This window comes from Cetorhinus maximus, chromosome 16, assembly GCF_964194155.1.
Source record: "Cetorhinus maximus chromosome 16, sCetMax3.hap1.1, whole genome shotgun sequence".
Lineage (NCBI taxonomy): Eukaryota > Metazoa > Chordata > Chondrichthyes > Lamniformes > Cetorhinidae > Cetorhinus > Cetorhinus maximus.
The window spans coordinates 67257240-67283373 of NC_135894.1; the positions used below are offsets into that span (position 1 = coordinate 67257240).

At 44.1% G+C, this 26134-nt stretch overlaps 1 protein-coding gene across 1 annotated transcript in view; it reads left to right on the top strand.

The window, feature by feature from the left end:
- stxbp5l (syntaxin binding protein 5L) overlaps window positions 1-26134 on the top strand; it is a 578167-nt gene that overhangs the window by 281844 nt on the left and 270189 nt on the right. The window lies entirely within an intron of this gene.

The window sequence follows — 26134 nt, forward strand, 5'->3', positions numbered from 1 at the left end:
CACCAGATGTAGTCTCACTGCCCTGTATAACTGAAGCATAACCTCCCTACTTTTGTATTCAATTCCCCTCGCAATACATGATAACAGTTTATTAGCTTTCCTATGGAAATGGAGGACAGCAGTGACATTTTCAGAATAGTCTTCTCTTGATTTTGTAAATCTGATCATTTTAGTAGGCAAACAAAATAGCAACATACTTGACTATCTATAAAGGTCTTTAGAAGGTAATCTAATTAGTTTGAACTCATTTTTGGTTTCAGAGATCTGAATTTTGATTAATGATGAGGCTAATTTTTATCCACTTATCTAAGTCCAATCTAGATGTAAGAACTTGTGTAAATATGACCAGAAATGTAGTGTTAATAGCATTCAAATGTTGTGGGTCTCATATTTCCATAATTATTCAGAGCATCAAGTGCAATTTTTGACAGTAACTAATCTTTGAAATAATATACTTTTATACAGGTTTACAAACTAAAATATATGGCTAGAACTTACTTATAATTAAATAGTAATGATTAGCATTAAACTGAAGTAGAAAGTTCAAATGGATAAATTATTATTCTAAATTTATGTATGAATCTCTGATGAATTTTGAATAAAGTACTGTTGCTGAATGCCAAATTAGACACCCACCATCTTTTCTTGTGAAGTTTTATTCACACTTAAACAGGACTTATTTCTGAGAACTCATTGAATTCAAACTTTTTTTGGAAAGGATCCTGGTACTTTTCAAATGTTATATTTGCTATCGAAACCAGCATTTCTGTTAACTTGTTCAAAAATACTTACATTTATTTACATTTTTATTCTTAATTGCATATGTTGAAAATACAGTGATCCACATCCTATAAGAAATGAAACAGTTCCCATGACTAAATCAAATATACAAATCTACACAATGAAAGAAGTATTTCTTTCACATGGAATATAGAATAAAATCAGTTTATTTAAGCATTCAGTCTCAAGAGACAATTTAATTTTTAAATAAGCTATTAAGCAACTCACACTAGAATTGCCTGGACAATAGCATGGAATGATGCAAGGTGTTTTCAATCACCCATACAATTTCCCATTCCTGCTACATTACACCTAAGAAGGGAAAATCACATAGCGAGTTCTAGCTAGACCACTAGCTCCTCTCACAATATATAAACGATAGGCTACCTTCAAAGAGGAGATGATTTGGGCACAGTTAAGGTATGTTCCCTAAAAAGGTAAAGGTAGGACAAACAAATCCAGAGCTCCCTGGATGAAAAAGGAGATAGAAATTAAGTTAAAGAAGAAAAAGTGTGCTTACGACAACAGGTCTCGGGTAACAAATACAATTGAGAACCAAGCTGAATACAGGAGGTTCAGAAGGGATGTGAGAAAGCAAATACGAGAAGCAAAGAGGGATTATGAAAAAACTGTCAGCTAACATTAAAAGAAATCCCAAAGTATTCGATAAGCACATCAATAGTATAAGGGTGGTAAAAAGAGTAGGGCCGATTAGGGACCACAAAGGGGGATTTACACATAGAGACAAGAGACATGGCTGAGGTGTTAAATGAATACTTTGCATCTATCTTTACCTACGAGGTAGATGCTACTCTGACCATGGTGACAGTGGAGGAAACTCAGTCACTAGGAGGGTTTAAAATTGATAAGGAGGAGATATTGGATAAGGTGTCTGTACTTAAAGTTGATAAGGCACTGGACCGGATGAGGTGCATCCAAGAATATTGAAGGAAGTGAGAGTGGAAATTGCAAAGGCACTGGCAATAATCTTCCAATGTTCCCTGGATTCGGGGAAGGTACTGGAGGATTGGGGAATTGTAACCATTACGCCCTTATTCAAAAACAGTTGTAAAGATCTGCCCTGCAATTGCAGACCTGTCAGTTTAACTTTGGTGGTGGGGAAACTTCTAGAAACAATTATTCGGGATAGAACTAATGGTCACATGGAAAAATGTGGATTGATGCAGAAGAGTCAGCATGGATTTGTTAAAGGAAAATCATGTTTAACTAACTTGCTGGAGATTTTTGAAGAGGTAACAGAGATGGTTGATGAAAGCAAGGCCGTTGATGTGGTGTATATGGACTTCCAAAAGGCGTTCGATACAGTGCCACACAACAGACTTGTGAGGAAAGTTATAGGTCATGGAGTAAAAGGGACAGTAGCAATATGGATACAAGATTGGCTGAGGGATAGGAAACAGAGAGTAATGGTTGATGGGTATTTTTCAGGCTAGAAGAAGGTTTGTAGTGGAGTTCCCCAGAGGTTGGTATTGAGACCCTTGCTTTTCCTGATATATATATAAATGATCTAGATCTAGGTGTACAGGGGACAATTTCAAAGTTTGCGGACGACACAAAACTTGGGGGAATTATAAACTTTGAGGAGGACAGTGTAGAACTTCAAAAGGACATTGACACGTTGGTGGAGTGGGCAGATAGGTGGCAGATGAAGTCCAATGCGGTGAAGTGTGAGGTGATACACTTTGGTACAAAGAATATGGAGAGACAGTATAAAATAAAGGATACTATTCTAAAGGGTGTTCAGGAGCAGAGAGACCTGGGTGTAATGTACATAAGTCATTAAAGGTGGCAGGACATGGAGAGACAGCTGTTTCTGAAGCATACAGCATTCTAGGCTTCATTAATAGGGGCATAGAGAGCAAAAGCAGGGAGGTTATGATGAACTTATATAAGATACTGGTTAGATGCAGCTGGAGTATTGTGTACAGTTCTAGGCACCACACTATAGGAAGGGTGTGAACGCATTGGAGTGAGTGCAGAAGAGGTATACAAGAATGGTTCCAGAGATGAGACACTTCAGTTATGAGGAAAGATTGGAAAAGTTGGGACTGTTTTCCATTGAGAGGAGAAGGCTAAGAGGAGACTTGATAGAAGTTTTCAAAATCATGAGGGGGCCTGGACAGAGTAGATAAGGAGAAACTGTTCCCACTTGTAAACGGATCAAGAACCAGAGGGCACAGTTTTAAGTGTTTTGCAAGTGAAGCAAATGCGAGGTGAGAAAAAACTTTTTCACACAGCGAGCTGATAGGGTTTGGAATGCACTGCCTGGAAGTGTGGTGGAGGCTGGTTCAACTGAGGCATTCAAGAGGGCAGTGGATGATTATTTAAATAGAAACAACATGCAGGGTTATGGGGAAAAGGCAGGAGATTGGCACTAAGTTAAAATGCTCAGAGAGCCAGCGCAGACACAATGGACGAATGGTCTCCTTCTGCACAATTCTGTGATTCTGTGAAATGATCTGAGTTAAAAGGCAAATAATCAAGATTTTTGGAGATAACACAAAAATATTGCATGTTCTGTTGCACAATCAACATCCTGGGGATTACCATTGACCAGAATCTGAACTGGACCAGCTACATAAATACTGAGCTGCAAGAGCAGGTCAGAGACTGGGAATTCTGTGGTGAGTAACTCGCCTCCTCACTTCCCAAAGCCTGTCCACCATCTACAAAGCACAAGTCAGGAGTGTGATGGAATACTCCCCAGTTGCCTGCATGAGTGCAGCTCCAACAACACTGAAGAAGTTAGACATCATCGAAGACAAAGTAGCCCGCTTAAATGGCACTCCATCCACCATCTTAAATATCCACTCCCTCTATCACTGACGCACATGTGTACTATCTACAAGATGCAGTGCAGCAACTCACCAAGGCTCCTTGGACAGCATTTTTCAAACTTGCAACCTCTACCACCTAGAAGGACAAGGACAGCAGATGCTTGGGAACACCATTACTTGCAAGCTCCCTTCCAAGTCACACACCATACTGACTTGGAATTATATCCTTTTCTTCACTATCACTAGGTCAAAAGCCAGGAACTCCCTTCCCAACAACACTGTGGGTGCACCTGCACCACATGGACTGCAGTGGTTCAAGAAGGTCACCACCTTCTCAAGGACAATTAGGGATGGGCAATAAATGCTGGCCTAGCCAGTGATGCCTACATCCCATGAAAGAATTAAAAAACTTAACAGTGAAGAAGATTGTAAGAAACTTCAGAAGGATATAGACAGGTTAGTAGATTAGGCAAATTCAGGTAAGTTTAAATCTAGTGAAGTTATATATTTTGGAAGGAAGTGCAATCAAAGAATGAATATACTAAATGATAAAGCTGTAAAAGAAATAAAGGATCAGGAAGATTCAGGGGTTCAATGTTTAATTATGAACAAAGATGCTAGAAAAGTATATGGGATCTTATAAATATAAGTATATGGGTTTTATAAATAGGGGCATAAAGTTCAAAAGCAAAGATGTAATGCTAAACCAAAAAAAAAATACCAATTAGACCACTTTAAAAATATTTTGTCCAATTTTGGATCTCACCTTAGGAAAAATGGCAAGGCCACAGAGAGAATGTAGAAGGGAGTATAAGTTGATATCAGGGTTTATTGGCTTTTGTTAAGAGAAGGGACTCAAGAAATTGGGACTCTGTTTAATAAAATGGAGGAAGACCTAATAGAGGCCTTCGAAATTGAAGAACTTTCTCAAAAGGAATAGGGAAAACTATGCACAATGGTCAATGAGTTGGTAATCAGAGGAAATTAGCATAAATCGCCAAGGGACTGAAGGGAGAAGTTAGAGATTTTTTTAAACACAAAGCTTTGTTAGGTCGGTGAATAAACTGGCAGAAGCAATGGGCGGAACTTAATCGGGCCTTTGGGTGGGTTGGTAGGTTGGGTGGAGGGATGCTATAGAATTGAAAGGCAAGGCAGGGTGGAGTGCATGTGCCATGGAATTTTATCACTGGCAGGGAAGGTGGAGGATGACCTGCCTGTCCAGATACCAATTGAGGCCCCAGTGTGGCCAATTAAAGGCCTCTTACAGCCACTGCCAGTATTTTACCAGTGGTGGGATCCCTCCCCCACATTGGGGCCAGGAGGAAGTTGCCCTCCTGACTGGGCACTCGGTGGCTTTCGGAGGAGCCCCCCAACGGTAATGGCTGGCTCCACAGCAACACCTACTTTCCTCACCAATCAACTCCAACCCCTGCTTCTGCCAGGGCTTGCCTGACTGGTCCCTATGACCTTAACACTGCTTATCCTGGCTGGGCGCAGTCCCAACAGTGACCACCGCTCCCAGTGGTGCTGCTGGGGTTGAAGAGCTACCAGCCCTCTGATTGACTGACAACTCTTGGAGGTGGGATATCATCCTTTAAAGGGAGCCCCAGAAGCTCATCAACCACCCTGGAAAATTTAAGCCTGGTGATGATAATAGAATCCATAATAGCTTTTAATACATTAGTTCATGAACACTTGAAATGAAAATTTGAAAGACTGAGGTGAGAAAGCAGGTGAATGGAATGAACAGATAGCTCTTTCAGAAAACCGGTTCAGAGGTAATGGGCTAAGTGCTTTAGTCCTATTAAATTCTATGATTATAGCTTAGTTAAATGATTAACTTAAAATTCCTGCACAGCTTCAGCCTTGTGCTGGTAGTTAGCCTAAATGAGGCAGGTGGAAAATCTACTAGCAGCTCAAATTTGAAGAGATGTAGCCACTTAAAGCTATGTGGCCGCACATGGGGGTAAATATTGTTCTAGCCTTTATAATAGGTCAAGTTAGATTTGAAATATTTCGTCAGCTTTTGACAAAGTTTTGTGAGGGTTGAGGAGAATGATTGGTGAGACAGAAAGAAATGAAATCAAATCCAGTATGGCCCACAAATCAAGCTGTGGGAAAGTGACAAAATGGCATGTTACTGAAATGTTTGATGGTTGGTATAATGGACGTGATACTGCATTAAATAAATGCTTGGCATCAGAGTACCCTTCCCGAAGGACAGCAGTTACACCTTGACGGCCAGAAGATGGCAATTAGGGTTAGTGTTCCCTACAATACATGAACATCATCTCTGATGCTCTGCACCCTTGTTGACCCTACCACCAAAGTTCTGTGTTTTGTTGAGCTGATGCCCCCTTCCTACAGGAAAGGACAAGGGCAACAAATAGATAGGAACACCACCATCTGGAGGTTCCCCTCCAAGTCACTCACCATCCTGACTTAGAAATATATTGCCATTCCTTCACTGTCGCTGGGTCAAGATCCTGGAGCTCCCTCCCTAACAGCACTGTGGGTGTGTACCTACACCACATGGACTGCAGTGGTTCAAGAAGGCAGCTGACCACCATCTTCTCGAGGGAAATTAGGGATGGACAATAAATGTTGGCCTAGCCAGCGACGCCCACACCTCATAAATGAATAAAAAAGAAACACACTGCCTCTTATAAACAAGGCTCCTATTGCTTGCTTGATACGTCTGCTGACTGACTGATGGTGGCTTGAAAGGAGTTGGTGATGAAATAGTTTAATGCACTAGGGACCTTCGCACCTCTATGATGTATGCAGTTTCTCCTTAAGAAGCGCAGTTCTTCCTCCAAATCTAGGGGTATCATTTGGATTGCCAATAGAATTCTACTCTTCCCACTTTGGTTGCTCCAAGCCAAGGAGCACCTTTACTCAAAAAACAGACCTTCAACACACTGCTGTGTCTATTTCAAGCTGCTAGATGCTTCATATACCTGAGATGACCACACAAGCAGAAAACACCTCCAATTGCTTGTGCTGGAGGACAAGGCTTTTGAGCTGGAGGAGCAACTGGTGGCACTTTGTCACATTTGGGACATTCAAAGTTCCTGACACAAATAGGTGATCCACTAATTGATCACCCACAGCTAGAGGATATTTATAAGAGAAGAAAGTAGGTAACTAATTTTCTGGATTAGGAAGATGAAACAAAAGGCATTGCAAGAATCAAAAAGTGTTGAATTGACAAATTAGTATTCACTTCATAAGTATTTCAGGACATCACTGCAAGAGTTCCTCAGGATAGTGTCCTAGGCCCAACCATCTTCAACTGCTTCATCAATGACCTTCCTTTCATCATAAGGTCAGAAGTGGGGATGTTCGCTGATGATTGCACAATGTTCAGCATCATTCACGACTCCTCAGATACTGAAACAGTCCATGTCCAAATGCAGCAACAATATCCAGGCTTGGGCTGACAAGTAGCAAGTAACATTCGCTCCACACAAGTGCCAGCCAATGACCATCTCCAACAAAAGAGAATCTAACTATCACCCCTTGACATTCAAAGGCATTACCATCGCTGAATCCCCTGCTATCAACGTCCTGGGGGTTACCGTTGGCCTGAAGCTGAACTGGGCTAGTCAAGTAAGTACAGTGGCTACAAGAACAAGTCAGGAGCTGGGAATCCTATAGCGAGTAACTCACCTCCTGATTCCCAAAGTTTGTCCACCATCTACAAGGCACAAGTCAGGAGAGTGATTGTATACTCTCCACTTGCCTGGATGAATGCAGCTCCAACAACACTCAAGAAGCTCAATATCATCTAGGACAAAGCAGCCCACTTGATTGGCACCACATCCACAAACATTCATTCTCTCCACCACTGACTCACAGTGGCAGCAGTGTGTACCATTTACAAGATGCTCTGCAGGAGTTCACCAAGGCTCCTGAGACAGCACCTTCCAAACCCAGGACTGCTATCATCTAGAGGGACAAGAGCAGCAGACACATGGGAACACCACAACATGGAAGTTGCCCTCCAAGCCACTCACCATCCTGACTTGGAAATATATTGCCATTCCTTCACTGTCGCCAGGTCAAAATCCTGGGACTCCCTCCCTATCAGCACTGTGGGTGTACGTACACCACATGGACTGCAGCGGTTCAAGAAGACAGCTCACCACCATCCTCTCAAGTGCAATTAGGGATGGACAATAGATGCTGGACTAGTCAGCGATGCCCACCTCCCATGAATGAATAAAAAAAACTACTTGGCCCTTATGACAATATGAGAGCTGACAGGAGAACATTCCTGACCAAAGTCACAACACAATGGAGCAAGTAGTTGCCAAAGGGAGGGAAGTGTAATGTAGAAAGGAAATAGTAACAACAGATTCCCTAGTTAGGAGAATAGACAGTTGTTTCTGTCACAATGAGTTCCAAATTACCTACCAGGTGCCAGTGTAAGAAAAGTCACCGAACAGACATAGAAGATTTTAGACATAGGAAGAAGTAGAATTGAGAGTTATCCTCAAGGTGCACACCATCCTACATTCAACATTTATCCTAGTTCAGTTCCTATCAAATACTGTCATTGAAGCACCATTTCCTTAAAGACTTCAGCGGTTAACAAGGAAGGTCAAGCAACATCTTTTCAGGATTACTAGGAATGGGCAGCAGTAAATGCATCTTGCTGACATTGTCTGCGTTGGGAGAACTAAAAAAAGTGTTTCAGCACTTCCTTGAATCTTGAGGATATTCCCAAGGTCATATATTAGTCAGCATAGTCATCGAATGATAAGGGAGCAAAATGCGTGTCTAAAGACCTGGGCTGAGAAATTGCATCAGACTCTTAAGGCCTCAAAATAGTAAGCAGGAACTGAGCACAAACTTACGGCCAGAAATGCACCATTTGCTATATTGATTGACAGATAACCCTGAAACAGGCATTTATCATTTGTATATGCAAAAAAGGACCTAATACCTATTTGAGGTTCCCTCTCCAAAATTGGTTTGCCCTGAGGCAGTCAGGATTATTGCAAGCTATACTCAAAGAAACCAACCCTAATCATTGCCTGTCACAAATGAGGTGAGCAACCTATCTGAATCTGGATCCTCTTGACATCACATTTAATTACCCTCCTGATCACCGCCACTCCAATCCCCAATCCAGGCAGTTGTGCCATGTTGGCTCAATTACAATGAGGTCAGAAGCCCAATATCTTTGTTCAAGGTATTTACCCTTCACCACTCACTCACCCAAAAACTAGGTGCTCCCAAATTTTGGGCCCTAGTAACAGAGGAAAGGATTCAGATTTCTGTGAAAAGGCTCTGGCTGAGAGCAAAAGTAAAACCACCTCGGCTGTTATGATGACACTATTACACTGTCAGTGGTAATGGTAAGAAGGTGGGCTATTTTCTTCCTTTTTTAACTATCCTTTTACTTTTACTGTGTTGCATAAAATCCTTTATTTAATGAGCAGCGTTTCTACCCTCTCTTGGCCTTTCTAATCTTTTTTGCTTTCCATCTATATTTTTGATACTCTGTTTTATTTTCTTTACTGCCACCAGTCATCTTTTCTTTCCTAATCTATCTTTCCTGAACACCTTGGGCACTCAGACTTGACCAGATACTCCACCTCCAATGCAGTTGTCAACTTGCAGTTTAATTGATCAGCTAAAATTTTATGCATCATTTCATTAATCAGCGTATGATTCCTTTCATAGATTCATTGCTGAAAGGACTTCCTGCTGTGGTATTCATGACCATTATGTTTATGTTTTCACACATTTCTTAACTTGTCATTGGAAAATTTCCCTCCGTTAGTCACCAGAAACTTTGCTATTTTAGGTGGAATTACAACTCTCTTTAATGACCTCAATGTGTTGTCATCACCAAACCTAAAACAAGTAGTACTAGTATATCCCTTAGCCTTGTGTTGATCCTCACTATATAGTAAATCAAGATAACATATGATGAAGTGCAAGTTATATCTGCACACTTAAAGGAGTCCATGACCAGCACATTCATCACAGGACAAAAACTTATTGTAGCTAGTATTATTTGTTTGGATTCATTATTATCTTCATCCTCTTCCTCAAATTCCTTGTGTTATACATTTTTTCAAGGATCCTGCCTCTCCACTTTGGGCAGTTAATTGTATAATAATACTTAGGGTTACACCTGAAGCACCTGTTAGTAGTTCTTTGGGCACTCCTGAGATTTATTCATCCATTATTGCTGTTCCAATTCTGTCTTCTGCTGTAATAGCCAGATCTGCTAACGTTGCTTTCATTCTCACTGTCTCTGTCTTTAATCTTTTCATTGTATTTGGTGCCTGCGTCCAATACCTGGATCATTTCAAAATCTGGCAATCATTTAGTCTTCTGTTCCTTATGTCACTGTGGAATGTCCCCTTTGCTCCATGAAGGCTGAAGGAAATGACTATTTCCCCAGGAACTTTTCAAGGCAGTAGACATCTGATCCAACAGGGCCCCCCTTTTGAAGAGCAATTGGAACCCAGAATCTGTCTTTATGAGACACTTTAGCACAATTTAGCAATTTAAATGCTAGCACTGATCCTGGGGTCCTCAAATTGAATTTAGTCAATCCTTTTATGCAATCTGTTAAAGTCCATAATATATTCCACCATGAAATGGCCAACTGTTTTCTGAAATTGATATAAGTCTGACCATGCTTCATAGGCATTTAACAGATCACCTTTCTTATAAATGTCATGCAAGAACTCTAATAGAGGGGGAAAACCTTCATCACTATCAACTGATGAGCATCCAGCACAGAAAATACTTTCCTTATGATTTTACTTCTGGTAGAAAGCGGCAATGCCGAGGCCATATCTGGTTTCCTTTTTGGTAGGATGTAACCCGTATCCACATATCCACTTTATTATTCCACTGTCATATTGGCCAGACTCCGAGAACATCTGAGGGTTACAGACCAAGATGGGAGAAGTGCACAGTTAATTCTAGCCTCACTTTTCCACAGGTTGTAACAATCGTTTAAATGTCTAATTCACTCACAAACTGGCCAATTGTTACCCTTTGATCCTGTTATTTCCAGCATAAAAACTCTAACCCGGCTTCTTTCAGTAAACACAAAGAAATAATTGATTTATTATAAAACAAACTACTTTTTATAGAGAAGTTAATAAACTGGTTAACATACAAGTTGTAGTTTAGAAATGTAACAATTTTTCCCTTTTTAAAGAAAAGCTATTTAACCCCCCATACACACACACAAACACAAAACAGGACAAGACAAACACAGTCCCCTGCAGATGTTGAGTATGGCAACATTCCTTTTAAAAGGATAAAATTCGAAGAGATCTTGACGTTTTTGATCTAACGGAATTCTGGTCACAATAGATCTGGAAGTTTCTTGAGATGGATTTTTTGGTGAGACTGTCTTGATGACTCTTACTTATCACAACTTTGCGCACTCTCAAAAAAAAGATGAGTTATCCTGATGAGACATTTCTGAGGAAAGTTTAGTACAAAGGTGGGGCAGACAGCAGGAGTGTTTTTCTTGCAGCCTGCTTCAAAGGCACCCACACACTCACTGAGAGTTTTTTAAAAACTAAGATGTGCAAAGGTGTTTTTAACCAATCAGCAAGAGTCTTTAGCCTGGCAACAGCAGTTCTTTGTTAACTTAGCTATATAAAGTATCTCGACCTCTTCAGGTGTTCCCTGCTGGACATCTATCCTGATCCGTGTTTTTTTTAAGAACAGCATAGTCACAGTCTCGAGTTAATATTGCAAACTTTTAAAAATATCTCAAGAGGAAGGATGTCCAAAATTCAATGTCCTTCACATTTTCCAAAAAACCTGTTCCTCACAGTAATCATACACCAACAATTTACACTTGATTTCTACCATTTTTGATGATGGCTACTAGGATTATAGTTTTCTGTCCTTTTTTAAGCTTTCAAGCTTTAACTTTTTTTTATTCATTCATGGGATATGGACGTCACTGGCTAGGCCAGGATTTATTGCCCATCCCTAATTGCCCTTGAGAAGGTGGTGGTGAGCTGCGACCTTGAATTGCTGCAGTCATGTGGTGTAGCTACACCCACAGTGCTATTAGGGAATGAGTTGCAGGGTTTTGACCCAGCAACAGTGAAGAAACAGTGATATATTTCCAAGTCAGGATGGTGAGTAACTTGGAGGGGAACTTCCAGGTGGTGGTGTTCCCATGTGTCCGCTGCCCTTGTCCTTCTATATGGTAGCAATTGTGGGTTTGGAAGGTGCTGTCTACGGAGCCTTGGTGAATTTCTGCAGTGCATCTTGTAGATGGTACACACTGCTACCACTGTGCATCGGTGGTGGAGGGAGTGAGTGTTTGTGGATTGGGTGCCAATCAAGCTGGCTGCTTTGTCCCGGATGGTGTCAAGCTTCTTGAATGTTGTTGGAGCTGCACTCATCCAGGCAAGTGGAGAGTATTCCATCACAGTCCTGAATTGTGCCTTGTGGATGGTGGACAGGCTTTAGGGAGTCAGGAGGTGGTTCGCCGCAGGATTCCTAACCTGTGACCTGCTCTTGTAGCCACAGTATTTATATGGCTAGTCCAGTTCAGTTTCTGTTCAATGGTAACCCCCTGGATGTTGATGGTGGGGGATTCAATGATGGTAATGCCATTGAATGTCAAGTGGTGATGGAAGATTTTCCCTTGTTGGAGGTGGTCATTGTCGAATGTTACTTGCCACTCATCAGCCCAAGCCTGGATATTGGATTACTGCATTTGGACATGGACTGCTTCAGTATCTGAGGAGTCGCAAATGGTGCTGGGCATTGTGCAATCATCAGTGAACATCCTCACTTCTGACTTTATGATGGAAGAAAGGTCATTGATGAAGCAGCTGAAGATGGTGGGGCCTAGGACAACTACCCTGAAGAACTCCTGCCATGCTGTCCTGGAACTGAGATGATTGACCTCCAACAACCACAACCATCCTCCTTTGTACTAGGTATGAATCCAATCAGTGGAGAGTCTTCCCCCTGATTCCCATTGACTCGGGTTTTGCGAGGACACCTTGATGCCACACTTGGTCAAATGCTGCCTTGATATCAAGGGCAATCATTCTCACCTCACCTCTGGAGTACAGTTCTTTTGTCCATGTTTGAACCAAGGTTGTAATGAGGTCAGGAGCTGAGAGGCCCTGGCAGAATCCAAACTGAGTCGGTGAGCAGGTTATTGCTAAGCAAGTGCCGCTTAATAGCACTGTTGGTGACCCCTTCTGTCAGTTTATTGATGATGGAGAATAGATTGATGTGGCGATAATTGGCCAGGTTGGATTTGTCCCCACTTCTTGCGTACAAGTCACAGCTGGGCAATTTTCCAAATTGCCATGTGGATGCCAGTGTTGTAGCTGTCCTGGAACAGCTTGGCTAGGGGTGCAGCAAGATCCGGAGCACAAGTCTTCAGTACTATTGCTGGAATGTTGTTAGGGCCCATAGCCTTGGCAGTATCCAGTGCCTTCAGCTGTTTCTTGATATCAGGTGGAGTGAGTCGAATTGGCTGAAGACTGGTCTCTGCGATGCGTGGGACCGGAGGAGGAGGCCAAGATGGATCATCCACTCAGCACTTCTGGCTGAAGGTCATTGCAAATGCTTCAGCCCTATCTTTTGCACTGATGCGCTGGACTCCCCCATCATTGGGGATGGGATATTTGTGGAGCCTCCTCCTCCAGTGAGTTGTTTAATTGTCCACCACTATTCACGACTGGATGTGGCAGGACTGCAGAGCTTAGATCTGATCCATTGGTTGTGGAATGCCTTAGCTTTAGGCACCGATTCTCCGCTACCATGTATGATTCAAGAAAGCCAGTCGGTGAAGGACAGATCTGGAGCCAATCTTTACACACTTCTGTATTTACTTACAGAGTTACATATTACAAGCATATACCAGCCCAACAACCACAGTTTTAGTCTGTGTCTATTCATAGGGGTTCAAATGAATCCCCAGTTAATGCCCATCACCCATTCGATTAAACACATTGTTAGATTAAATGAGTGGGTAAAACTGTGGCAGATGGATTTCAGTGCAGTTAAGTATGAGGTCATGCATGTTGGACCAAAAAGGATACACTTATGTGTTTTTTAAACAGTGAAAATCTAGGAATATTGAACATCTAGGAACCTTTACAAAAGGTCTATAGAGAATTAGGGATCATGTATACAGTTCACTCAAATATGTGTGGTCAGGTTAAAAAAAAAACTAATCAAAAAGGCTAATTGAATGTTAGCCTTTATATCTAGTGGGCAATAATATAAAGGGGGGGAAACTTGCTATATGAAGTCCTGGATAGACCACATCTAGAGTACTGTGTGGAGTTCTGGGCACTGCATCTAAGAAATGATATATTTGCCTTGGAAGGAGTGTAGAGGAGAGTCAGCAGAATGTTACTAGGAAGCCAAGAGTTAAAATATGAGGAGCGATTACATAAACTAGCCTTGTATTCCCTGGAACATAAAAGATTAGGGGGTGATTTGATTTTTTTGTTTAGGTTTTTAAAAGGAATTGATAGGGTAGAGAGCAAAAAACTGTTTCCACTGACAGGGAAATCTAGGACAAGGGGACATAGGCTTAAAGACAGAGCCAGGTCACTCAGCAAAGACGATAGTGGCTGAATTTTAAGCAGGGGGCAGAGACCCACCCCAACATAATAATTAGGGGCAAACCCGCCTGCGTATCCCACAGCCATTTAACAGATATTGTGCCTTTAATTACCTTGAGTCGGCCCTTCTTCCGCCATCCAAGGGGAAGCTCTACCTCTGAGAGCTGTCAGCCAATCAAATGGCTATTATTTAGCCACTTAAGGGGCTCAATTGACCCATGGGTGCATGGGTTGCCTGACACCTCATCTACTGCATGGATACAACACCCACAGGAGCGACTGGGGGCTGTCAGGCTGCAGACAAAGCCACGCACCCCCACTGCTTGTCATCGCAACCCCAGGGACTGTAAAGTTCAGGCCTAAGAAGCACTTCTCTGCAAAAGGGTAGCAGAAATGTAGAGCTCCCGCCACAAAAAGCAGAAGATGCTCGTGTAAATAATAATTTTAAATCTGAGACGATAGATTTTTGTTTGCCAAAGGTATTAAGGGATATGGAGCAAAGGCGCAGATGGAGAGTTAGGGCACAGCTTAGCCACAATCTCTTTGAATTGCGGGTGGAACAGGCTCAAGAGGCTGAATGGTCTACTCCTGCTCCTTGTTCCTAACCATTTTTAAGCAAGTGCAGAGCCATGGAAAAAGAGACAGGAAAGAAACAAAAGCTAAAGCTATGTGATAGGGTGGTGAATAGGAGTGATGAAATGACAAACGTCATGATGGCACCAGCCAAAATAAATGATTATGAGACAAATATCGAAGTAAAAGATGGGTCCAGAGGAGGTGTAAATGGCAACAGCAAGAGTAGGGACGCATAGAATATCTGGCGAAGTGAAGGCCCACATGACCCGGGAATGTGGCAGTAGAAAGGCAGGTAAACGCCAGGGGTGCAGACCACCTACTGGCCACAGGGAATACCACTTCAAACACCAGCCCACACCTCCTCCACTCCCAGTTGCTCTGGTGCAGCCATCCTTTATCACTAGCATCTGCTGTCCAACAGCAAATAAGAGTGATTAAGATCTAAAATTGTTAAACTCAATGTTACAGCCAGAAGGCTGTAAAGCCCCTTGTAGAAAGATGAGGTGCTATTCTTTGAAATAAAGACAGAAAATGCTGGAAAAACTCAGCAGGTCTGGCAGCGTCTGTGGAGAGAGAAACTGAGTTAACATTTCGAGTCTGTATGACTCCATAGATGCTGCCAGACAGACCTGCTGAGTTTTTCTGGCATTTTCTGTTTTTATTTCAGATTTCCAGCATCTGTAGTATCTTGCTTTCATGCTATTCTTTGAATTTGTGTTTAGCTGATTCAGAACAGTGTAGGATATCCTCAAGTGCAGCTGCCCTATTTCCTGCGTGACCCCTTCACCTCCCTCCCAGACCATGGTTGGGTTCTCCTTATCCATTATTTCAGCTCATCAGCCTCCATATTCAATGGATCATCATCTATCATTTCCTTCAAAAACCTTTGGGCCTTTTTGTTTAGCAACAGTAAGAGGCAATTTACAACATGAGATTATTAGACTTCCATTATATGAATGTGACGGAAACAGGTGTGAGCTTCATTATAGAAATAAGTTCTTGAATTTATACAGCACATGTCACATTCTCAGGATAGCCAATGTGCTCCAAAACCAGTGATTACTTTTGACGTATTATTGCTGTTATTCAAATGATGCAGTAGAACCTTTATATCTCCTTGTGTTTGTTTCCACACATCTTCACCACTACTAACCATAATGAATATAAAGGAAATGGAGCTGAGCATTACCTGGAAGTAAATTTCAAGGGGCCAAAAGATGAAAACATTTTTATCTAGCATGATTTTCTTCAATTTTTTTCTGCTAGTGCTTAGAATTTATTGAGCCTTTGTGCCAACAATTTTGATTTTTTTTTTGCTCCCCTACATTATCACAGACATCAACAGAAGATGTCATGAAGTGGCATGGAGGGCGAACTTTTCACGGTCATCTCATGCATGAATTCAACTTCAATCTCTATGAAACAGATGGTTGGGTTCTAAGCTGCTCCATTATTTGCATGCAAATTCGTGATTGCACATTGGTTAGCCATTATTAGTTACCCATTATATGTCTGGTGCAAGCAAATAGGAAATGACATTTTTCATTGACTTTTTCGTCAATCATTATCTTCCACTGTAATCTCTCTTCTCAGTAGTCAACATGGTGGCCGGAATCTTCCAGCCACCACCACCACACCACTCCGCCGCGCCCCCAACCCCCCACACTGCGCGGCGGAGCCAGTGAGCCATTGACATCTTCGTTCACATTGACAGGACTGGAAGATCCTGCTGGCATGAGGGGCTGGAAAATTCTGGCCGAAGTCACTGCAGATACAGCTGGGAACACCACCATAAACATTTAATTGAGATTAATCCCAGAAGTTCTGGCATGGTCAGAGTGTAGGGCCTATGAATCTTTTCACTATTCTCAGCTATTTACAGCGTAGCCCAAAGCAATTAAACCCATAAATAAGATTGACACTGAATACTAATTGTATTAACCCACTAAGGACAGATGGAGTTTCTAGTTCCAGGAAACAAATACTGTTCCTACATTTTTAATAGTCTCTTAAAATATAGATACTATGGCATGAAGCTGCCAATAGAATAACCTGAAAAGATCGCAATAGTCTAAATGCCATTAATCCTATTAATTTCAGTAATCTTATTAATACTATGATCAACATGATAGTTTGTTATATTCATAATTTCATATAAAATAAAATGTATTCACCATATTAATACTTTAAATAACACAGTGCCTACAGCACTGACATCATGCCATAAATTTTAGTATTTTCAACCTAAGATAAAGCCATCTTGAAAGCCAACATTACAAATGCATGTTACATGTAGGAGTCTCACCCACCAGCCTTATGGCCAGAAAATCATAGCTATATTGTCAAAACTACAGCTATTTTTGTGTTAGAAACTAAGGACCAGGAGTAGACTATTACAATCCCTCTAGTCTGTTGTGCTTGACGAGATGATGGCTGGCCTGTATCTTAACTCTATTCACCTGCCTGGCTCCATGTATTTTAAAATCCGTGTCTAACAAAAATCTTTTGATCTCAAAATTAAAACTATTATTTGGACTAGCATCTATTATTTTTTGTGGGACAGAGTTTCGTGTTTCTACCACCTTTTGCATGAACAAGTAAGGCCTAACTTCTCTCCTAAATGCCCTGGCTATGATTTTAAGGTTATATTCCCTTATCCTAGATGACAACTCCCCCACCCTAACAGCAGAAATTTTAACTTTCTATCTATCCTATCAATTGTTATCAAAATCCTAGAAATCTTAATCAAATCACCCCTCAACTTTCTATATTCTAGGTATACAAGCCTGGTTTATGTCATTTTTCTCATAATCTAACCCTTGGAACCCTGACAACATTTTGGTTACTGCACTTCTTCCTAGGCCAATATATCTTTCTAATGTGTGGTGACTAGAACTGTACATAGTACTCCAGATGTGGTTTAACCAGGGCTTTGTATAGCTGTAGCAAAGTTTCCTCTTGTTTATATTCTAAACCTCTGTTATAAAAGCTAACATTCCATTAACCTTTTTGATTATATTTTTGTAACCTATCATTGCATTTTAGTGATCTGTGCCTCAGAATCCACCACCTTATGACAAGCGGCAGGCACTTGTGTGGTGGATTGGGGTTGCTCTCCATAAATTTCTTGCCCCCTCCCCAACCCTGCCCCACCCGTGTTGGGTGGTTAATATTGAGGCCATTGTGTTCCTGACCCCTAACAGATTTGTGACACTTGTAAAAGACACATCCCACAATCCAAGTTTCCCTCCTGATAGTAATGTTTATATCAGCTATAATCTTTGTAATCCCCAATCGTTCATGAGACCCCGCCCCCCGCTTCCCTGAAAATTCCTTTGTCCTATCTGACAGATATGGACAGGTGCTGATGATGGATTTCCTTTGGTGGACTCAGCAGAAATGATATTTTGGCAGTTTCCCTTTAATCAATTTGTGATAGTGGTGAGTGCATCACTATTAGGCCACAGGGAGACAAATCTGCAAGATGAATGGGTGCAGAGTTTTCATTTGTACAGTCATGTAGCTTTTCAGTTATTTGACATTTCAAGCAGTACACTGGAGTTTCACTAGCAAACAAGGGGGGGAGGAGCCATTCTCATTTACTTTGAACTATGGTTGGTACTCTGGTACCTGATCTGAGGCATTCGTCTTAATTTTCACCCTGTAGGAGTAGGGAACATAAAGGTATTGGCTTCAGTTGCTTTATTATTCGTCAACTTGAGAGAAAGAGAAAGCTAATTCAAGTAACATTCTGCACTTTGGATGGATGGACATCAACCTGTTCTGGAAAAAAGGCATTTTCAAATGGAAGCGGCTGGTCTCTCCTGTTCTCCAATTTGGAGATTTCTGTGCATGATTTCTTCCTTTTTCTAATTCCCTAGGTAATGCAGAAGGAACTAGTGAATTCTGATCACCCTTCCTCATTAGCTGTGTTTCCTGATGACCTAGGTAATAAGCAGAGTCAGCATTCCTCCAACCCATCAGCAAGTTCTGTCCTTACAGATTTTGCATAGTGCCAGATACTTTTGGCTGACAGCATAGTTGTTAAATGGTATTGACTTCTAGATCTCTGTCTCCTTATGAGGGTGATTGAGACACTATTCCCTTTCAGGAAATCTGCCTCTAGCTTAAGTTTATTATGTTGTGGAATAAATTTTTAGAATGGTGCACCTAGGTCTAATATGCTTTGCCAAATGAGGAGTTCATTATATCCTCGGATAACTCCAGTGGTTGAGCTGAATCTGGAGCCCAATTCCACTCTAGTAGATGTGGCCACCATCATGAGCCCTCATGAACCATTAGCATCAGGTTCTCATGGCTTTGTGTTTGCTTTGAAAACTATGCAGAAATTGCATCTAACTAGACTTTATTTATATGTAACATCCATTTAGCTCAGATAAGTGGGGCTTTAATGTAGTCGTCATAATTTTTGGGATATTCTATAGTTAAGCATCACTGCTCACTCATGTAAGCAGATTTTATGTCCCCTCTGATGTGAAAATCAACTGTTTCTGTCCATTAACCAGCTACCATAGAAACCTTACTGTATAAACAGGCAATCGAAATAATATGCTGTCACATGAATTTAACTCATTATAGAAGGTAGGCTGAATAAAAACAAGGCATAGAGTGGGAATTTCTGGTCCCGCCAGCAGCGGGAATCGACATGGGTGGGACAGTAAAATTTGGAGAACAGCCGAAAGTCTGCTGGTGGGACCGGAAAATCACACCCAAAGATTTTGCACTTGAAGGATCTATTTATGTAAGACAAACTAATGAAGAGTGGGCAACACATTCACTAGTTCAGGCAAGTTGGTGTGTATTGGTGCTGGTCCCATGCCCAGAGAAATGGAGAGGGTTTGCAGCAGAAAGGGCCTTTGGCTGTAAAACCACCCACCAAAACCAAGAGCTGGTTGATATGAATGGAAATACCTGCAAGTGATGCGCAGGGTTGCTGCCCAAACCTTGTGAGGAATGGGCAAGGGGTGCCATCCAATGGACAAGATGACTAAACAAGAAAGCCTGAAGGAGAGGTGAAAAGATGACCAAACTCAAAATAGCAAGTCTATATGTTGGTAGTTTGATAGGCAGAAGCAATGAAGTAACTGACCTGATGGTGAGAAAAGGAATACAAATCATGGGTCTCCAGAAAACAAAGTCGAAGGGCAGCAAAGCAGAGAAATTGGTAGTGACCCTGGCAGAACCCAAACTGAGCATCGGTGAGCAGGTTATTGCTAAGCAAGTGACACATGATGACACCTTCCATCATTTTACTGATGATCAAGAGTAGACTGATGGGGCCGTAATTAGCTGGGTTGGATTTCACCTGTTTTTGTGTACAGGACATACCTGGGCAATTTTCCACATTGCCGGACAGATGCCAGTGTTGTAGCTTTACTGCAACAGCTTGGCTTGGGGCGCGGCAAGTTCTGGAGCACAAGTCTTCAGGACTATTGCCGGAATATTAACAGGGCCCATAGCCTTTGCTCTACCCAGGACCTTCAGCTGTTTCTTGATATCAGTTGGAGTGAATCAAATTGGCTGAAGACTGGCATCTGTGATGCTGAGGACCTCTGGAGGAGGCCGAGATGGATCATCCACTTGGTATTTTTGGCTGAAGATTGTTGCAAATGCTTCAACCTTGTCTTTTGCACTGATGTGCTGGGCTCCCCCATCATTGAGGATGGCGATATTTGTGGAGCTTCTTCCTCCGGTGAGTTGTTTAATTGTCCAACGTTATTTACAACTGGATGCGGCAGGACTGAGCTTAGATCTGATCCGTTGGTTGTGAAATCACTTAGCTCTATCTGTCGCTTACTGCTTCTGTTGTTTGGCATGAGAGTGGTCCTGTGTTGTAGCTTCACCAGGTTGACACTTCATTTTCATGTATGCCTTATACTGCTCCTGCCATGGCCACTTGCACTCTTCATTTAACCAGGGTTGATCCCATGGCTTGATGGTAATGGTAGAATGGGGGATATACCAGGCCAATAGGTTACAGATTGTGTTTGAGTACAATTCTGCTGCTGATGACCCACAGCACTTAGTTGTGAGTTGCTAGTTCTGTTTGAAACCTATCCCATTTAACATGGTGATAGTGCCACAAAACACAATGGAGGGTATCATCAATGTGAAGACGGGACTTCGTCTCCACAAGGGCTGTGTGGTGGTCTCTCCTACCGTTACTGTCATGGACAGATGCATCTGCGGCAGGCAGGTTGGTGAGGATGCGGTCAAGTATGTTTTTCCCTCTTGTTAGCTCTCTCACCAGCTGCTGCAGACCCAGTCTAGCAGTTATGTCCTTTAGGACTCAGTCAGTAATGGTGCTTCTGAGCCACTCTTGGTGATGGACTTTGAAGCCCCCCACCCAGAGTACGTTCTGCGCCCTTGCCACCCTCAGTGCTTCCTCCAGATGGTGTTCAACATGGAGGGATACTGATTCATCGGCTGAGGGGGAATGGTACATGGCAATCAGCAGGAGGTTTTCTTGGCCATGTTTGACCTGATGCCGTGAGATGTCATGGGGTCCGGAGTTGATGTTCAGGACTTCCAGGGCAACTCCCAAATGTATACCACTGTGCCGACACCTCTGCTGTTTCTGTCCTGCCAGTGGGACAGGACATACCCAGGGCTGGTGATGATGATGTCTGGGACATTATCTTACGTATGATTCCATGAGTATGAATTTGTCAGGCTGTTGTTTGACTAGTCTGTGAGATAGCTCTCTTAGTTTTGGCAGAAACCTCCAGATGTTAGTAAGGAAGACTTTGCAGGGTTGACATAGCTGGGTTTGCCGTTGTCGTTTCGAGGGTCCAGGTCGATGCCGGGTGGTCTGTCCGGTTTCATTCCTTATTGACTTGTTCTTAGTAGTTTGATACAACTGAATGGCTTGCTAGGTCATTTCATAGGGCCATGAAGAGTCAACCATATTTCTGTGGGTTTGGAGTCACATGTAGGCCAGACCAGGTAAGGACTTCAAATTTCCTTCCCTAAAGGACATTAGTGAACCAGATGGGTTTTTACAACAATGGATAATGATTTCGTGGTCATCAGTAGAATTTTAATTTCAGACATTTATTGAATTCAAATTCCATCATCATTTTTTTCTATTCGTTCATGGGATGTGGGTGTCGTTGGCTAGGCCAACATTTATTGCCCATCCCTAATTGCCCTCGCTTAGAGGGCATTTTTAAGAGTCAACCACATTGCTGTGGGTTTGGAGTCACATGTAGGCCAGACCAGATAAGAACGACAGACATTAGTGAACCAGATGAGTTTTTACAACAATTGGCAATTTTTTCATGGTCCAGATTTTTATTGAATTCAAATTTCATTATCTGCCATGGTGGGATTAGACCCTGGGTCCCCAGAGCATTACCCTGGGGGGCGGAATTTTCCAATCCCACTGGCGGCGAGCATGATAGGTGGAGTGCACGGAAAATCTGGCGTGACCTGCTTCATGATGCCATCAAGGCAGATCGCGATCATCCACTCAGCCTGCCAACGGTGGGCTGCATTTCCCACCATCGGTTGGCAGGGAGCTAATTGTAATACATCAGAATATAATTAAAAGGCCATCCCGCCAGGCTCTTGGAACCCCACTGTATCATCCATCCACGTCGGCGATAAAGCACGCCGACATGTTTCACAACAGCATGCAGGCGACGTGCACTTGGCGGCCTTCACTTTTGGGGGAACTGAGGTGGGTGAGCAGCAGCATTCTCCACAGCTCGCCTGTTGTTTACAGGCCTCAGGTGCACCGGGGGACGGGGGAAACTGATGCCTGTCCCCAGAGGCGACTGCTGAGGGGTGGGGGTTGTCCGGGTGCAAATGTTGGCCAGCCTTGGAGGCGACTGCTGAGGTGGGGGGCGTCCAGGGTCAAGTGCTGGCCAGCCTCAGAGGCGACTGCTGGGGATGGGGTCAAGAGCTAACTTGATGCTGCATCCCGTGCACAGGCAATCGAGGTGGGGGGCTGGGTAAGCGAGGGAAGTGGCCACGCAGTAGGGACACCTGTATAAACTGACCACGCCTCTGCAACTGAGACAGATCAGGCACAGCCACAGTGATATGATTGGAGTCGGGCTCGTAGCCTGCCCGCCCATGCAAGCAACATGGAGGCACCAATGGGCCACGAAGCGCTCCATACCTTACCCCCCCCATCACCGCTCCCCCACGCCCCCTGGCACAGACTTAGAGTCCACCACCACTTTATTGGACCATGGAGCAGTTGGGCTGCACATGTTGTACAATTTCCTCGCCAACACTGGCCATATAGAAGTCACTGCTGGAGGAGCTCACAGCCCTTTGCAATCTCAACATCCCAGTTTGGACCAGTGTCCCGCATGTCACAGGTTGACAGGGGAGCCATGCAGCACACTCATCTCTGTCCATCCGAGGGGTGACCAGTACTCTCGGGGAAACGTTAAGGGGCGGTCACACAGGGCCAGGAAAGGTGCTAAGTACATCCATGATAACCACATCTCTCTCTCTTTCATGCTGCAGGAGGACCACGTCAGGATCATGGAACCTGGTGACATAGCTGTATGCCTGATGGCCTACAGAGACAGTAGAAGATGGAGGAGAGAGCAACTGAGGCGCCTGGCCACGCAAAGGCAGGAGCAGCAACCTCATGAAGAAGGGGCAGCAGAGGCACCCCACACATGCTTCCCAGGAGCGACAGCGAGGTGTGGCTGGTCAGCGCCTAGCGACACCTAGGGTCCATAGATGCCGCCTGCCATTCCTACAGATGACTGAGAACCAGTGTTGCTGATGACTGCGCATGCCTAGGGACCTGGTGGCTCACATCTTCCACTTACTGCAGGATTTGGTGCCAAGGGGTAATGGAGGGCATCCACTGCCAGTGGCTGTGAAAGTGACCATGGTGCTCAATTTCTATGTCAGTGGCTCCTTTCAGGCTTTCACAGGTGACCTCTGTAGGATTTCACAATCCACCACCTACAAATGCATCCATGAGGTCACGGATTCCATCTTCTCCATGGCACTCAACTTTGTGCATTTCATCCAGGACCGGGACAGCCAGGATGCAAGGGCCACTGGATTTGGCCTGACCTTAGGATTCCCACAGGTGCAGGGTGCGATTGACTGTACTCATGTGGTGCTCAGGTCTCCGTCGCTACACTGGGTGGACTTCATCAACTGCAAGGGCTTCTGCTCACTGAACGTGTAGCTGGTATGCAACCACCAGAAACACATCCTGCAGGTGTGCTCACGGTTTCGAGGGAGTGTGCACGATGCCTGAGTTGCTCACAGATCGCTGCAGTATTCCAGGGTCCACAGCTTGCAGGGCTGGCTTCTTGGGGACAAGGGCTACCTGCAGAGGCTGTGACTGATGACACCTGTGCAGTGGGCCTCAGACTGCAGCAGAGTGATGCCTTAATGAGGCTCATGCACCAGTTTGCAACTTGGACCATCGGGATACTGAAGATGCGATTCCGGTGCCGAGACCAGTCTGGTTGAGGCCTGCAATACAGTCTGCAGAATGTGTCACGCATCATTGTCGTCTGTTGCGCCCTTTACACCCTGGTGCTGCAACGGGGAGGGGAGCTGGCTGAAGAGGAAATGGAGGAGCTGCACATCCCCTCCGATGAGGAGGATGCCAATGGGGATGAGGGTGAAGGGGTCCTTGGTGGTGACAATGACGGGGCGAGGCAGGTGCACTTGGGAGGCCCTTATAGCTGCCAGATTTGTGGAGGATGATGACGACATGCAGTGAGGTGTCTCCATAGATCCTCACATCGCAGTTGTGAACGTTTGACTCCAGTCTGGCTTATGGCAGTGCCAATACCCCCTGTGAGAATGCTCCTGTCATGGAGATGCAGTGGAGGCCCTAATAGTCACTCGAGCTCAGGAGGATGATGACAACATGCAGTAAGGACACCCCATAAATCTTCACATAGCCTCTGAGAATGTCTGACTCCTGTCTGGCCGAGGGCAGCTTGCTTGCACTCCATGATCAGAACCATCTCAGAGACGCAGCCTTGAAACTTTAGACGCATCTTATGCTGTGTCTGCCTTCAGCACCTCAGCCCTTCAGGAACTAGTGCACAGCATCACTAGTCACAGATGCTGGTACGATAGGGGCCAGCCTCATATTAAAGGTGCTGAGAGCACACAGAGAGAATGAGAGAACTCTGTGGCTCCTGCCCACTACATTCTGGCAGCAATGATCAGCACTGCCGAGATGCAGGCATCAGTAGTGTGTCCAGGGAGCATGAGGCTGGACCATCACTGTGGTCTGAAGGCTGCACAAAGCACAGGGAAGACGCCCTGGACTGAGACACCTGCCTTTTATCTTGTGCAGAAAGGTTTCACATCTGAGTGACAAGAACACTGCTCATCAGAACAAGGAGTCACAGGCAGGGAGTCATTCTTAGGAGTTTATTTACAATTGTGAACAGTAAGTACAAGTGATCAACGCGGTGGCCAGGCTGTGCTACTACTTTTACCTAACTTTTCCTGGTGCTACATCATGGTACTCCCCGGACATCCACAACAGAGGTGGAGGCAGCCTGCGAACTGTGATACCTTGTCTGTGATAACTTTTGTGGGCGTCCTCTGGAGGGCCAAGACCTGGAGGGCTCCGGCCTCCTTTTGGGGTCCTGTTGTGTGGCAGTGGCACCTTCCTTGTACTGTCAAGCTGGAGCTGCAGTGGTCACAGGAAGATGGGATTCGGATGGGCCGGTCACTCCCAGAGTCACCTGGGTGGATGGCTCCGGAGTGTGCACCTGCTGATCCTCCTCCCTGTGGGTGCCCGAGGGCCCCTGGCTGGCTCCATGAGCTGAAGGGGTAGCTGGAGTGAGATCAAGCTGCCCAGCACCCCTCTCGCATACACACTGTTGGAGGCCAACTATGGCATCAGCGATGGAGTTAAACCCGCGCAGCAGTGCAAGAACGATGCCCTGGAATAAGGTCTCCATGGCGGCCGCCATCCTGCCTGTGTTGACCTCGGTGCGTTGCAATGCCGGCACTATCGCCTCAGCCTGAAGATGGACAGACTCTTCCATTGTACCTTGCAATCTGAGGAGTGCAGCGGACATCCCTTCCTGATGTTCCCGAGCTTTCCTTTGCAGCTAAAGCAACTGTGACATGACCAAGTCCAGGGACTCGTCATCTGACTCGGACTCAGCAACGTTCAGGCCTCCAGCAGTCCTCCGAGTTCTGGGGACCCGGAAAGGCCCTGCTTCAGAAAGTGTGATGTGCTCACCAGATTGTGATCCCAAGGCTACTCTAAAGTTAGGTCCCACCGAGGTGTGTGTCTCTGCACTGGTGGCGGGTGTGAGTGAGCGCTGTGACGGGACTTCAGGGAGGGTGCTTTCAGATCCCTCTTCAGAGCTTTCTTCAGAGTTTGATTGGAGGCCC